The sequence below is a fragment of the Triticum dicoccoides genome, chromosome 6B (assembly GCF_002162155.2).
Source record: "Triticum dicoccoides isolate Atlit2015 ecotype Zavitan chromosome 6B, WEW_v2.0, whole genome shotgun sequence".
In the NCBI taxonomy this organism is placed as follows: Eukaryota; Viridiplantae; Streptophyta; class Magnoliopsida; order Poales; family Poaceae; genus Triticum; species Triticum dicoccoides.
The window spans coordinates 528,819,753-528,836,596 of NC_041391.1; positions in this window are offsets into that span (position 1 = coordinate 528,819,753).

Consider the following 16,844-nt stretch of genomic DNA (forward strand, 5'->3'; position numbering starts at 1 on the left):
TCACTATAAGCCTTGCAAACAATGTGACTAATGAGTTAGTTACGGGATGAAGCATTACGGAATGAGTAAATAGACTTGCCGGTAACGAGATTGAACTAGGTATGATGATACCGACGATCGAATCTCAGACAAGTAACATACCGATGACAAAGGGAACTGTTGGAAATATGCCCTAGAGGCAATAATAAAAGGATTATTATTATATTTCCTTGTTCATGATAATTGTCTTTTATTCATGCTATAATTGTATTATCCGAAAATCGCAATACACGTGTGAATACATAGACCACAATACGTCCCTAGAAAGCCTCTAGTTGACTAGCTCGTTGGTCAACGGATAGTCATAGTTTCCTGACTATGGACATTAGATGTCGTTGACAACGGGATCACATCATTAGGAGAATGATGTGATGGATAAGACCCAATCCTAAGCATAGCACAAGATCGTGTAGTTCGTTTTGCTAGAGCTTTTCCAATATCAAGTATCTTTTCCTTAGACCATGAGATCGTGTAACTCCCGGATACCGTAGGAGTGCTTTGGGTGTACCAAACATCACAACGTAACTGGGTGACTATAAAGGTGCACTACAGGTATCTCCGAAAGTGTCTGTTGGGTTGACACGGATCGAGACTGGGATTTGTCACTCCGTATTACGGAGAGGTATCACTGGGCCCACTCGGTAGTGCATCATCATAATGAGCTCAAAGTGACCAAGTGTCTGGTCACGGGATCATGCATTACGGTACGAGTAAAGTGACTTGCCGGCAACGAGATTGAACGAGGTATTGGGATATCGACGATCGAATCTCGGGCAAGTAACATACCGTCTGACAAAGGGAATAGTATACGGGGTTGTTTGAATCCTCGACATCGTGGTTCATCCGATGAGATCATCGAGGAGTATGTGGGAGCCAACATGGGTATCCAGATCCCGCTGTTGGTTATTGACCGGAGAGCCGTCTCGGTCATGTCTGCATGTCTCCCGAACCCGTAGGGTCTACACAATTAAGGTTCGGTGACGCTAGGGTTATTAGGAAGACTTGTATGTGATTACTGAATGTTGTTCGGAGTCCCGGATGAGATCCCGGATGTCACGAGGAGTTCCGGAATGGTCCGGAGGTAAAGATTTATATATGGGAAGTTGACATACGGTCACCGGAAAGTTTCGGGGGCATGTCGGTATTGTACTGGGGCCACCGGAGGGGTTCCGTGGGTCCACCGGGAGGGGCCACCCCTCTCGGAGGGCCTCATGGGCCGTAGGGGGCAGGGAACCAGCCCCTGGAGGGCTGGGCACCCCCCCCCTAGGCCCATGCGCCTAGGGTTTGGGGGGAAACCCTAGTGGGGGGCAAGCCCCCTCCCTTGGCCGCCGCCCCCCTCTAGATCTCATCTAGAGGGGGCCGGCCCCCTTCCCCTTCCCCTATAAATAGAGGGGCGAGGGGAGGGCTGCATACAACATCCAAGGCGCAGCCCCTCCCCTCCCCAACACCTCTCCTCCTCCGTTAAGTGCTTGTCGAAGCCCTGTCGGAGTACTGCCTCTCCATCAACACCACGCCGTCGTGCTGCTGCTGGAGCCTTCTTCCTCAACCTCTCCTTCCCCCTTGTTGGATCAAGAAGGAGGAGATATCATCCGCTCCGTACGTGTGTTGAACGCGGAGGTGTTGTCCGTTCGGCACTTGGTCATCGGTGATTTGGATCACGGCGAGTACGACTCCATCATCCCCGTTCTCTTGAACACTTCCGCACGTGATCTACAAGTGGTATGTAGATGCAATCTCTCTCCTATCACTCGTTGCTTAGATGAACTCATAGATGGATCTTGGTGAAACCGTAGGAAAATTTTATTTTCTGCAACGTTCCCCAACAGTGGCATCATGAGCTAGGTCTATGCGTAGTTCTCTATTGCACGAGTAGAACACAATTTTGTTGTGGGCGTAGATCTTGTCAACTTGCTTGCCGCTACTAGTCTTATTTTGCTTCAGCGGTATTGTGGGATGAAGCGGCCCGGACCGACCTTACACGTACGCTTACGTGAGACTGTTGGGGAGCGTAGCAGAAATTCAAAATTTTCCTACGTGTCACCAAGATCTATCTATGGAGAAACCAGCTACGAGTAGAAGGAGAGTGCATCTACATACCCTTGTAGATCGCTAAGAGGAAGCATTCAAGTGAACGGGGTTGATGAAGTCGTACTCGTCGTGATTCAAATCACCGATGATCAAGTGCCGAACGCATGGCACCTCCGCGTTCAACACACGTACAGCCCGGTGACGTATCACACGCCTTGATCCAGCAAGGAGAGAGGGAGAGGTTGAGGAAGACTCCATCCAGCAGCAGCACAACGGCGTTGTGGTGGTGGAGGAGCGTGGCAATCCTGCAGGGCTTCGCCAAGCACCACGGGAGAGGAGGACGACTTGGGAGAGGGGGAGGGCTACGCCAGAACTTCGTCTATAGCTCCCATGCGCCTCCCCACTATATATAGGGGTGGAGGGGCTGGTTTCTTGCCCTCCAAGTCCATTGGGGCGTTGGCCAAGGTGGGAGGAAAGAAATCCCATCATTTCCTTCCCCACCGATTGTTATCCCCCCTTTTTAGGGATCTTGATCTTATCCCTTCGGGATATGATCTTATTCCTTCTAAGGGGGGATCTTGGTGCGCCTTGACCAGGGGTGTGGGGCCTTGCCCCCACTACCCACGTTCATGTGGGTCCCCCCATGTAGGTGGGCCCCACTCCGGAACCTTCTAGAACCTTCCCGGTACAATACCGAAAAATCCCGAACATTTTCCGGTGGCCAAAATAGGACTTCCCATATATAAATCTTTACCTCCGGACCATTCCGGAACTCCTCGTGACGTCCGGGATCTCATCCGGGACTCCGAACAACATTCGGTAACCACATACAAACTTCCTTTATAACCCTAGCGTCATCAAACCTTAAGTGTGTAGACCCTACGGGTTCGGGAGACATGCAGACATGACCGAGACGTTCTCCCGTCAATAACCAACAGTGGGATCTGGATACCCATGATGGCTCCCACATGTTCCACGATGATCTCATCGGATGAACCACGATGTCAAGGACTTAATCAATCCCGTATTCAATTCCCTTTGTCTATCGGTATGTTACTTGCCCGAGATTCGATCGTCGGTATCCAATACCTTGTTCAATCTCGTTACCGGCAAGTCACTTTACTCGTTCCGTAACACATCATTCCGTGATCAACTCCTTGGTCACATTGCGCATATGATGATGTCCTACCGAGTGGGCCCAGAGATACCTCTCCGTTTACACGGAGTGACAAATCCCAGTCTCGATCCGCATAAAACAATAGATACTTTCGGAGATACCTGTAGTGCACCTTTATAGTCACCCAGTTACGTTGTGACGTTTGATACACCCAAAGCACTCCTACGGTATCCAGGAGTTACACGATCTCATGGTCGAAGGAAGAGATACTTGACATTGGCAAAGCTCTAGCAAACGAACTACACGATCTTTGTGCTAGGCTTAGGATTGGGTCTTGTCCATCACATCATTCTCCTAATGATGTGATCCCGTTATCAACGACATCCAATGTCCATAGCCAGGAAACCATGACTATCTGTTGATCACAACGAGCTAGTCAACTAGAGGCTCACTAGGGACATATTGTGGTCTATGTATTCACACGTGTATTACGATTTCCGGATAATACAGTTATAGCATGAATAAAAGACAATTATCATGAACAAGGAAATATAATAATAACACTTTTATTATTGCCTCTAGGGCATATTTCCAACAGTCTCCCACTTGCACTAGAGTCAATAATCTAGTTCACATCGCCATGTGATTAACACTCACAGGTCACATCGCCATGTGACTAATACCCAAGAGTTTTAGGTTTGATCTTGTTGCTTGTGAGAGAGGTTTTAGTCAACGGGTCCGAACCTTTCAGATCCGTGTGTGCTTTACAAATCTCTATGTCATCTCCTAGATGTAGCTACCACGCTCTATTTGGAGCTATTCCAAATAACTGTTCTACTTGGAGCTATTCTAAATTGTTGCCCCATAATACGTATCCGGTATCTCTTCTTAGAGCTATCCGGATAGGTGTTAAGCTTGCATCGACGTAACCTTTACGACGAACTCTTTTACCACCTCCTTAATCGAGAAAATTCCTTAGTCCACTAGTTACCAAGGATAACTTTGACCGCTGTCTGTGATCCATTCATGGATCACTCTTGTACCCCTTGACTGACTCATGGCAAGGCACACTTCAGGTGCGGTACTCAGCATGGCATACTGTAGAGCCTATGTCTTAAGCATAGGGGACGACCTTCGTCATTTCTCTCTATTCTGCCGAGGTCGAGCTTTAAGTCTTAACTTCATACCTTACAACTCAGGCAAGAACTCCTTCTTTGACTGGTCCATCTTGAACACCTTCAAGATCATGTCAAGGTATGTGCTCATTTGAAAGTATTATTAAGCATTTTGATCTATCCTTATAGATCTTGATGCTCAATGTTCAAGTAGCTTAATCCAGGCTTTCCATTGAAAAACACTTTCAAAATAACCCTATATGCTTTCCAGAAATTCTACATCATTTCTGATCAACATATACTCATCAGAAATTCTATAGTGCTCCCACTCACTTCTTTGGAAATACAAGTTTTTCATAAAACTTTGTACAAACCCAAAATCTTTGATCATCTAATCAAAGTGTACATTCCAACTCCGAGATGCTTACTCCAGTCCTTAGAAGGATTGCTGGAGCTTTGCATACTTATTAGCATCTTTCGGGATTGACAAAACCTTCCGGTTGTATCACATACAACCTTTCCTCAATAAAATCGTCGAGGAAACAATGTTTTGACATCCTATCTGCAAGATTTCATAAATAATGCAGTAATCGCTAATATAATTCCAACAGACTCTTAGCATCGCTACGAGTGACAAAATCTCATCGTAGTCAACTCCTTGAACTTGTTGGAAAACATCTTAACGACAAGTCGAGCTTTCTTAATGGTGACATTTACCATCATTGTCTGTCTTCCTTTTGAAATCCATCTGTACTCATTAGCCTTACGACCATCGAGCCGTTCTGCCAAAGTCTACACTTTGTTTTCATACATGGATCCTCTCTCGGATTTTATGGCCTCAAGCCATTTATCGGAATCCGGGCCCACCATCGCTTCTCCATAGCTCGTAGGCTCATTGTTGTCTAGCAACATGACTTCCAAGACAGGATTACGTACCACTCTCAAGTAGTACGCATCCTTGTCATCCTACGAGGTTTGGGAGTGACTTGATCTGAAGTTTCATGATCACTATCATAAGCTTCCACTTCAATTGGTGTAGGTGCCACGGGAACAACTTCCTGTGCCCTGCTACACACTGGTTGAAGTGATGGTCAATAACCTCATCAAGTCTCCACCATCCTCCCACTCAATTCTTTCGAGAGAAACCTTTCCTCGAGAAAGGACCTGATTCAAGAAACAATCCTTTATTGCTTTTGGATCTGAGACAGGAGGTATACCCAACTGTTTTGGGTGTCCTATGAAGATGCATTTATCCGCTTTGGGTTCTAGCTTATCAGCCTGAAACTTTTTCACATAAGCGTCGTAGCCCCAAACTTTTAAGAAACGACAACTTAGGTTTCTCTAAACCATAATTCATACGGTGTCATCTCAACGGAATTACGTGGTGCCCTATTTAAAGTGAATGTGGTTGTCTCTAATGCCTAACCCATGAATGATAGTGGTAATTCGATAAGAGACATCATGGTATGCATCATATCCAATAGGGTGCAGTTATGATGTTCGGACACACCATCACACTATGGTGTTCCAGGCGGTATTAGTTGTGAAACAATTTCCACAATGTCTTAATTTTGTGCCAAAACTCGTAACTCAGATACTCATCTCTATGATCTTATCATAGACATTTTATCCTCTTGTCACGATGATCTTCAACTTTACTCTGAAATTACTTGAACCATTCAATAATTCAGACTTGTGTTTCATCAAGTAAATATATTCAACATCTACTCGAATCATCTCTGAAGTAAGAACATAATGATATTCACTGCATGCCTCAGCACTCATTGGACTACACACATCAAAATGTGTTACTTCCAACAAGTTGCTATCTTGTTCCATCTTACTGAAACCGAGGCTTTTCAGTCATCTTGCCCATGTGGTATGATTTGCATATCTCAAGTGATTCAAAATCAAGTGAGTTCAAACGGTCCATTTGCATGGAGTTTCTTCATGCATATATACCAATAGACATGGTTCGCATGTCTCAAACCTTTTAAAAATGAGTGAGTCCAAAGATCCATCAACATGGAGCTTCTTCATGCATTTTATACCGATATGACTCACATGGCAGTGCCACAAATAAGTGGTACTATCATTACTATCTTTTGGCATGAACATGTGTATCACTACGATCGAGATTTCAATGAACCATTCATTTTAGGTGCAAGACCATTGAAGGTATTATTCAAATAAATAGAGTAACCATTATTCTCTTTAAATGAATAACCGTATTGCGATAGACATAATCCAATCATGTCTATGCTCAATGCAAACACCAAATCTCGATGGTAGAGGGAGCGTGCGATGCTTGATCATATCAACATTGGAAACACTTCCAACACATATCGTCAGCTCACCTTTAGCTAGTCTCCGTTTATGTCGTAGCTTTTATTTCGAGTTACTAACACTTAGCAACCGAACCGGTATCTTATACCCTGGTGCTACTAGGAGTACTAGTAAAGTACACATTAACATAATGTATATCCAATATACTTCTATCGACCTTGCCAGCCTTCTCATCTAGCAAGTATCTAGGGTAATTCTACTCTAGTGACTGTTCCCCTTATTACAGAAGCACTTAGTCTCGGGTTTGGGTTCAACCTTGGGTTTCTTCACTGGAGCAGCAGCTGATTTGCCGTTTCATGAAGTATCCCTTCTTGCCCTTGCCCTTCTTGAAACTAGTGGTTTCACCAACCATCAACAATTGATGCTCCTTCTTGATTTCTACTTTCGCGGTGTCAAACATCGTGAATACCTCAAGGATCATCTTATTTATCCCTGATATGTTATAGTTCATCACGAAGCTCTAGCAGCTCGGTGGCAATGACTTTGGAGAACCATCACTATCTCATCTGGAAGATCAACTCCCACTCGATTCAAGTGATTGTTGTACTCAGACAATCTGAGCACAAGCTCATCGATTGAGCTTTCTCCCTTAGTTTGCAGGCTAAGAAAATCGTCGGAGGTCTCATACCTCTTGACGTGGGCACGAGCCTGAAATCCCAATTTCAGCCCTCAAAACATCTCATATGTTCCGCGACGTTTCGAAAACATCTTTGGTGCCTCAATTCTAAACCGTTTAACTGAACTATCACGTAGTTATCAAAACATGTATGTCCGATGTTCGCAACATCCACAAACGACGTTTGGGGTTCGGCACACTGAGCAGTGCATTAAGGACATAAGCTTTCTACTGTCCGCATAATTGCTACTTTCAACTTTCAACTATATTTTCTCTAGGAACATAACTAAAACAGTAGAACTATAGCGTGAACTACGACATAATTTGCAAAAGGTCTTTTGACTATGTTCAGGATAATTAAGTTCATCTTGTGAACTCCCACTCAGATAGACATCCCTCTAGTCATCTAAGTGATTACATGATCCGAGTCAACTAGGCCGTGTTCGATCATCACGTGAGACGGACTAGTCATCATCGGTGAACATCTTCATGTTGATCGTATCTACTATACGACTCATGCTCGACCTTTCGGTCTCCGTGTTCCGAGGCCATGTCTGTACATGCTAGGCTCGTCAAGTTAACCCTAAGTGTTTTCACTGTGTAAAACTGTCTTACACCCGTTGTATGTGAACGTAAGAATCCATCACACCCGATCATCACGTGGTGCTTAGAAGCGACGAACTGTAGCAACGGTGCACAGTTAGGGGAGAACACTTCTTGAAATTGTTGTAAAGGATCATCTTATTTACTACCGTCATTCTAAGCAAACAAGATGCATAAACATGATAAACATCACATGCAATCAAATAGAGTAGTGACATGATATGGCCAATATCATATAGCTCCTTTGATCTTCATCTTCGGGGCTCCATGATCATCTTGTCACCGGCATGACACCATGATCTCCATCATCATGATCTCCATCATCATGTCTTCATGAAGTTGTCACGCCAATGACTACTTCTACTTCTATGACTAACGCGTTTAGCAATAAAGTAAAGTAGTTTACATGGCGTTCTTCAATGACACGCAGGTCATACAATAAATAAAGACAACTCCTATGGCTCCTGCCGGTTGTCATACTCATCGACATGCAAGTCGTGAATCCTATTACAAGAACATGATCAATCTCATACATCACATATATCATTCATCACATCCTTTTGGCCATATCACATCACATAGCATACCCTGCAAAAACAAGTTAGACGTCCTCTAATTGTTGTTTGCATGTTTTACGTGGCTGCTATGGGTTTCTAGCAAGAACGTTTCTTACCTACGCAAAACCACAACGTGATATGCCAATTGCTATTTACCCTTCATAAGGACCCTTTTCATCGAATCCGTTCCGACTAAAGTGGGAGAGACTAGCACCCGCTAGCCACCTTATGCACCAAGTGCATGTCAATCGGTGGAACCTGTCTCACGTAAGAGTACGTGTAAGGTCGGTCCGGGCCGCTTCATCCCACAATACCGTCGAAACAAGATTGGACTAGTAACGGTAAGCATATTGAACAACATCAACGCCCACAACTACTTTGTGTTCTACTCGTGCAAAGAATCTACGCAATAGACCTAGCTCATGATGCCACTGTTGGGGAACGTAGCAGAAATTCAAAATTTTCCTACGTGTCACCAAGATCTATCTATGGAGAAACCAGCTACGAGTAGAAGGAGAGTGCATCTACATACCCTTGTAGATCGCTAAGCGGAAGCGTTCAAGTGAACGGGGTTGATGAAGTCGTACTCGTCGTGATTCAAATCACCGATGATCAAGTGCCGAACGCACGGCACCTCCGCGTTCAACACACGTACAGCCCGGTGACGTATCCCACGCCTTGATCCAGCAAGGAGAGAGGGAGAGGTTGAGGAAGACTCCATCCAGCAGCAGCACAACGGCGTTGTGGTGGTGGAGGAGCGTGGCAATCCTGCAGGGCTTCGCCAAGCACCACGGGAGAGGAGGACGACTTGGGAGAGGGGGAGGGCTGCGCCAGAACTTCGTCTATAGCTCCCATGCGCCTCCCCACTATATATAGGGGTGGAGGGGCTGGTTTCTTGCCCTCCAAGTCCATTGGGGCATTGGCCAAGGTGGGAGGAAAGAAATCCCATCATTTCCTTCCCCACCGATTGTTATCCCCCCTTTTTAGGGATCTTGATCTTATCCCTTCGGGATATGATCTTATTCCTTCTAAGGGAGGATCTTGGTGCGCCTTGACCAGGGGTGTGGGGCCTTGCCCCCACTACCCACGTTCATGTGGGTCCCCCCATGTAGGTGGGCCCCACTCCGGAACCTTCTAGAACCTTCCCGGTACAATACCGAAAAATCCCGAACATTTTTCGGTGGCCAAAATAGGACTTCCCATATATAAATCTTTACCTCCGGACCATTCCGGAACTCCTCGTGACGTCCGGGATCTCATCCGGGACTCCGAACAACATTCGTAACCACATACAAACTTCCTTTATAACCCTAGCGTCATCAAACCTTAAGTGTGTAGACCCTACGGGTTCGGGAGACATGCAGACATGACCGAGACGTTCTCCGGTCAATAACCAACAGCGGGATCTGGATACCCATGATGGCTCCCACATGTTCCACGATGATCTCATCGGATGAACCACGATGTCAAGGACTTAATCAATCCCGTATTCAATTCCCTTTGTCTATCGGTATGTTACTTGCCCGAGATTCGATCGTCGGTATCCAATACCTTGTTCAATCTCGTTACCGGCAAGTCACTTTACTCGTTCCGTAACACATCATCCCGTGATCAACTCCTTGGTCACATTGCGCATATGATGATGTCCTACCGAGTGGGCCCAGAGATACCTCTCCATTTACACGGAGTGACAAATCCCAGTCTCGATCCGCATAAAACAATAGATACTTTCGGAGATACCTATAGTGCACCTTTATAGTCACCCAGTTACGTTGTGACGTTTGATACACCCAAAGCACTCCTACGGTATCCAGGAGTTACACGCTCTCATGGTCAAAGGAAGAGATACTTGACATTGGCAAAGCTCTAGCAAACGAACTACACGATCTTTGTGCTAGGCTTAGGATTGGGTCTTGTCCATCACATCATTCTCCTAATGATGTGATCCCGTTATCAACGACATCCAATGTCCATAGCCAGGAAACCATGACTATCTGTTGATCACAACGAGCTAGTCAACTAGAGACTCACTAGGGACATATTGTGGTCTATGTATTCACACGTGTATTACGATTTCCGGATAATACAGTTATAGCATGAATAAAAGACAATTATCATGAACAAGGAAATATAATAATAACACTTTTATTATTGCCTCTAGGGCATATTTCCAACAGAGACAGGTTCCACCGACTGACATGCACTAGTTGCATAAGGTGGCTAGCGGGTGTCTGTCTCTCCCACTTTAGTTGGAGCGGATTCGACGAAAAGGGTCCTCATGAAGGGTAAATAGAAGTTGACAAAATCACATTGTGGTTATTCGTAGGTAAGAAAACGTTCTCGCTAGAACCCAATTGCAGCCACGTAAAAGATGCAACAACAATTAGAGGACGTCTAACTTGTTTTTGCAGCAATTATCATGTGATGTGATATGGCCAGAAGTTGTGATGAATGATGAATGATATATTGTGATGTATGAGATCATGTTCTTGTAATAGGAATCACGACTTGCATGTCGATGAGTATGACAACCGGCAGGAGCCATAGGAGTTGTCTTTATTTTTGTATGACCTGCGTGTCATTGAAGAACGCCATGTAAATTACTTTACTTTATTGCTAAACGCGTTAGCCATAGAAGTAGAAGTAGTCGTTGGCGTGACAACTTCATGAAGACACGATGATGGAGATCATGATGATGGAGATCATGGTGTCATGCCGGTGAAGAAGATGGTCATGGAGCCCCGAAGATGGAGACCAAAGGAGCTATATGATATTGGCCATATCATGTCACTATTACATAATTGCATGTGATGTTTATTATGTTTATGCATCTTGTTTACTTAGAACGACGGTAGTAAATAAGATGATCCCTTATAATAATTTCAAGAAAGTGTTCCCCCTAACTGTGCGTCGTTGCTAAAGTTCGTCATTTCGAAGCACCACGTGATGATCGGGTGTGATAGATCCTTACGTTCACATACAACGGGTGTAAGATAGTTTTACACATGCAAAACACTTAGGGTTAACTTGACGAGCCTAGCATGTACAGACATGGCCTCGGAACACAGAGACCGAAAGGTCAAACATGAGTCGTATGGAAGATACGATCAACATGGAGATGTTCACCGATGATGACTAGTCCGTCTCACGTGATGATCGGACACGGCCTAGTCGACTCAGATCGTGTAACACTTAGATGACTAGAGGGATGTCAATCTGAGTGGGAGTTCATTAAATAATTTGATTAGATGAACTTAATTATCATGAACTTAGTCTAAAATCTTTGCAAAATATGTCTTGTAGATCAAATGGCCAACGCTCATGTCAACATGAACTTCAATGCGTTCCTAGAGAAAACCAAGCTGAAAGATGATGGCAGCAACTATTCGGACTGGGTCCGGAACCTGAGGATCATCCTCATAGCAGCCAAGAAAGATTATGTCCTAGAAGCACCGCTAGGTGAAGCACCCATCCCAGAGAACCAAGATGTTATGAACGCTTGGAAGTCACGTGCTGATGATTACTCCCTCGTTCAGTGCGGCATGCTTTACAACTTAGAACCGGGGCTCCAAAAGCGTTTTGAGCGACACGGAGCATATGAAATGTTCGAGGAACTGAAAATGGTTTTTCAAGCTCATGCCCGGGTCGAGAGATATGAAGTCTCCGACAAGTTCTATAGTTGTAAGATGGAGGAAAACAGTTCTGCCAGTGAGCACATACTCAAAATGTCTGGGTTGCATAACCGGCTGTCCCAGCTGGAGATCAACCTCCCGGACGAGGCGGTCATTGACAGAATCCTTCAGTCGCTTCCACCGAGCTACAAGAGCTTTGTGTTTAACTACAATATGCAGGGGATGGTGAAGACCATTCTTGAAGTATTTTCAATGCTGAAGTTAGCAGAGGTTGAAATCAAGAAAGAACATCAAGTGTTGATGGTCAATAAGACCACTAAGTTCAAGAAGGGCAAGGGTAAGCCAGTTACCGGGAAGAAGTCAAAGAATGGACCCAAGCCTGAGACTGAGTGCTTTTATTGCAAAGGGAAGGGTCACTGGAAGCGGAACTGCCCCAAATACTTAGCGGACAAGAAGGCTGGCAACACTAAAGGTATATTTGATATACATGCAATTGATGTGTACCTTACCAGCACTTGTAGTAACTCCTGGGTATTTGATACCGGTGTCGTTGCTCATATTTGTAACTCACAGCAGGAGCTGCGGAATAAGCGGAGACTACCGAAGGACGAGGTGACGATGCGCGTCGGGAATGGTTCCAAGGTCGATGTGATCGTTGTCGGCACGCTACCTCTACATTTACCTACGGGATTAGTTTTAAACCTCAATAATTGTTATTTAGTGCCAAGTTTGAGCATGAACATTGTATCTGGATCTCATTTGATGCGAGATGGCTACTCATTTAAATCCGAGAATAATGGTTGTTCTATTTATATGAGAGATATGTTTTATGGTCATGCCCCGATGGTCAATGGTTTATTCTTAATGAATCTCGAACGTAATGTTACACATATTCATTGTGTGAATACCAAAACATGTAAAGTTGATAACGATAGTCCCACATACTTGTGGTACTGCCGCCTTGGTCACATTGGTGTCAAGCGCATGAAGAAGCTCCATGCTAATGGACTTTTAGAGTCTCTCGATTATGAATCATTTGACACATGCGAACCATGCCTCATGGGCAAAATGACCAAGACTCCGTTCTCCAGAACAATGGAGCGAGCAACCAACTTATTGGAAATCATACATACTGATGTGTGTGGTCCAATGAGCGTTGAGGCTCGCGGAGGATACCGTTATGTTCTCACTCTCACCGATGACTTAAGTAGATATGGGTATGTCTACTTGATGAAACACAAGTCTGAGACCTTTGAAAAGTTCAAGGAGTTTCAGAATGAAGTAGAGAATCAACGTGACTGAAAGATAAAGTTCTTACGATCGAATCGTGGAGGAGAATATTTAAGTCACAAATTTGGTACGCACTTAAGGAAATGTGGAATTGTTTCACAACTCACGCCGCCTGGAACACCTCAGCGTAACGGTGTGTCCGAACGTCGTAATTGCACTCTATTGGATATGGTGCGATCTATGATGTCTCTTACCGATTTACCGCTATCATTTTGGGGATACGCTCTAGAGACAGCTACATTCACTTTAAATAGGGCACCGTCTAAATCCGTTGAGACGACACCGTATGAATTATGGTTTGGGAAGAAACCTAAGCTGTCGTTTCTAAAAGTTTGGGGATGCGATGCTTATGTCAAGAAACTTCAACCTGAAAAGCTCGAACCCAAGTCGGAAAAATGCGTCTTCATAGGATACCCTAAGGAAACCATTGGGTATAACTTCTACCTTAGATCCAAAGGCAAGATCTTTGTTGCCAAGAATGGATCCTTTCTGGAAAAGGAGTTTCTCTCGAAAGGAGTAAGTGGGAGGAAAATAGAACTCGATGAAGTACTACCTCTTGAACCGGAAAGTAGTGCAGCTCAAGAAAATGTTCCTGTGGTGCCTACACCGACTGGAGAGGAAATTAATGATGATGATCAAGGTACTTCGGATCAAGTTGCTACTGAACTTCGTAGGTCCACAAGGACACGTTCCACACCAGAGTGGTATGGCAACCCTGTCCTGGAAATCATGTTGTTAGACAACGGTGAACCTTCAAACTATGAAGAAGTGATGGCGGGCCCAGATTCCAACAAATGGCTAGAAGCCATGCAATCCGAGATAGAATCCATGTATGAAAACAAAGTGTGGACTTTGACTGACTTGCCCGATGATCGGCGAGTGATAGAAAACAAATGGATCTTTAAGAAGAAGACGGACGCGGATGGTAATGTCACCATCTATAAAGCTAGACTTGTCGCTAAGGGTTATCGGCAAGTTCAAGGGATTGACTACGATGATACTTTCTCTCCCGTAGTGAAGCTTAAGTCCGTCCGAATCATGTTAGCAATTGCCGCATACTATGATTATGAGATATGGCAGATGGACGTCAAAACGGCATTCCTTAACGGTTATCTTAAGGAAGAGCTGTATATGATGCAGCCGGAAGGTTTTGTCGATCCTAAGAATGCTAACAAAGTATGCAAACTCCAGCGATCCATTTATGGGCTGGTGCTAGCATCTCGGAGTTGGAACATTCGCTTTGATGAGATGATCAAAGCGTTTGGGTTTATGCAGACTTATGGAGAAGCCTGCGTTTACAAGAAAGTGAGTGGGAGCTCTGTAGCATTTCTCATATTATATGTATATGACATACTTTTGATGGGAAATGATATAGAATTTTTGGACAACATTAAGGCCTACTTGAATAAGTGTTTTTGAATGAATGACCTTGGAGAAGCTGCTTACATATTAGGCATCAAAATCTATAGGGATAGATCGAGACGCCTCATAGGTCTTTCACAAAGCACATACCTTGATAAGATTTTGAAGAAGTTCAAAATGGATCGGTCCAAGAAAGGGTTCTTTCCTGTATTGCAAGGTGTGAGATTGAGCTCGGCTCAATGCCCGACCACGGCAAAAGATAAAGAAGAGATGAGTGTCATCCCCTATGCCTCAACCATAGGATCTATTATGTATGCCATGCTGTGTACCAGACCTGATGTAAACCTTACCGTAAGTTTGGTAGGAAGGTACCAAAGTAATCCCGGCAAGGAACACTGGACAGCGGTCAAGAATATCCTGAAGTACCTGAAAAGGACAAAGGACATGTTTCTCATTTATGGAGGTGACGAAGAGCTCGTCGTAAAGGGTTACGTCGACGCTAGCTTCGACACAGATCTAGATGACTCTAAGTCACAAACCGGATACGTGTATATGTTGAATGGTGGGGCAGTAAGCTGGTGCAGCTGCAAGCAGAGCGTCGTGGCGGGATCTACATGTGAAGCGGAGTACATGGCAGCCTCGGAGGCAGCGCATGAAGCAATCTGGGTGAAGGAGTTCATCACCGACCTAGGAGTCATACCCAATGCGTCGGGGCCGATCAAACTCTTCTGTGACAACACTGGAGCTATTGCCCTTGCAAAGGAGCCCAGGTTTCACAAGAAGACCAGGCACATCAAGCGTCGTTTCAACTCCATCCGTGAAAATGTTCAAGATGGAGACATAGATATTTGCAAAGTACATACAGATCTGAATATCGCAGATCCGTTGACTAAACCTCTTCCGCGAGCAAAACATGATCAACACCAGAACTCTATGGGTGTTCGATTCATCACAATGTAACTAGATTATTGACTCTAGTGCAAGTGGGAGACTGTTGGAAATATGCCCTAGAGGCAATAATAAAAGGATTATTATCATATTTCCTTGTTCATGATAATTGTCTTTTATTCATGCTATAATTGTATTATTCGAAAATCGTAATACACGTGAATACATAGACCACAATACGTCCCTAGAAAGCCTCTAGTTGACTAGCTCGTTGGTCAATGGATAGTCATGGTTTCCTGACTATGGACATTAGATGTCGTTGACAACGGGATCACATCATTAGGAGAATGATGTGATGGACAAGACCCAATCCTAAGCATAGCACAAGATCGTGTAGTTCGTTTTGCTAGAGCTTTTCGAATGTCAAGTATCTTTCCTTAGACCATGAGATCGTGTAACTCCCGGATACCGTAGGAGTGCTTTGGGTGTACCAAACGTCACAACGTAACTGGGTGACTATAAAGGTGCACTACAGGTATCTCCGAAAGTGTCTGTTGGGTTGACACGGATCAAGACTGGGATTTGTCACTCCGTATTACGGAGAGGTATCACTGGGCCCACTTGGTAGTGCATCATCATAATGAGCTCAAAGTGACCAAGTTTCTGGTCACGGGATCATGCATTTATGATACGAGTAAAGTGACTTGCCGGCAACGAGATTGAACGAGGTATTGGGATACCAACGATCGAATCTCGGGCAAGTAACATACCGTCTGACAAAGGGAATAGTATACGGGGTTGTTTGAATCCTCGACATCGTGGTTCATTCGATGAGATCATCGAGGAGTATGTGGGAGCCAACATGGGTATCCAGATCCCGCTGTTGGTTATTGACCGGAGAGCCGTCTCGGTCATGTCTGCATGTCTCCCGAACCCATAGGGTCTACACACTTAAGGTTCGGTGATGCTAGGGTTATTAGGAAGACTTGTATGTGATTACCGAATGTTGTTCGGAGTCCCGGATGAGATCTCGGACGTCACGAGGAGTTACGGAATGGTCCGGAGGTAAAGATTTATATATGCGAAGTTGACATACGGTCACCGGAAAGTTTCGGGGGCATATCAGTATTGTACCGGGGCCACCGGAGGGGTTCCGGGGGTCCACCGGGAGGGGCCACCCCTCTCGGAGGGCCTCATGGGCCGTAGGGGGCAGGGAACCAGCCCCTGGAGGGCTGGGCGCCCCCCCCCCCC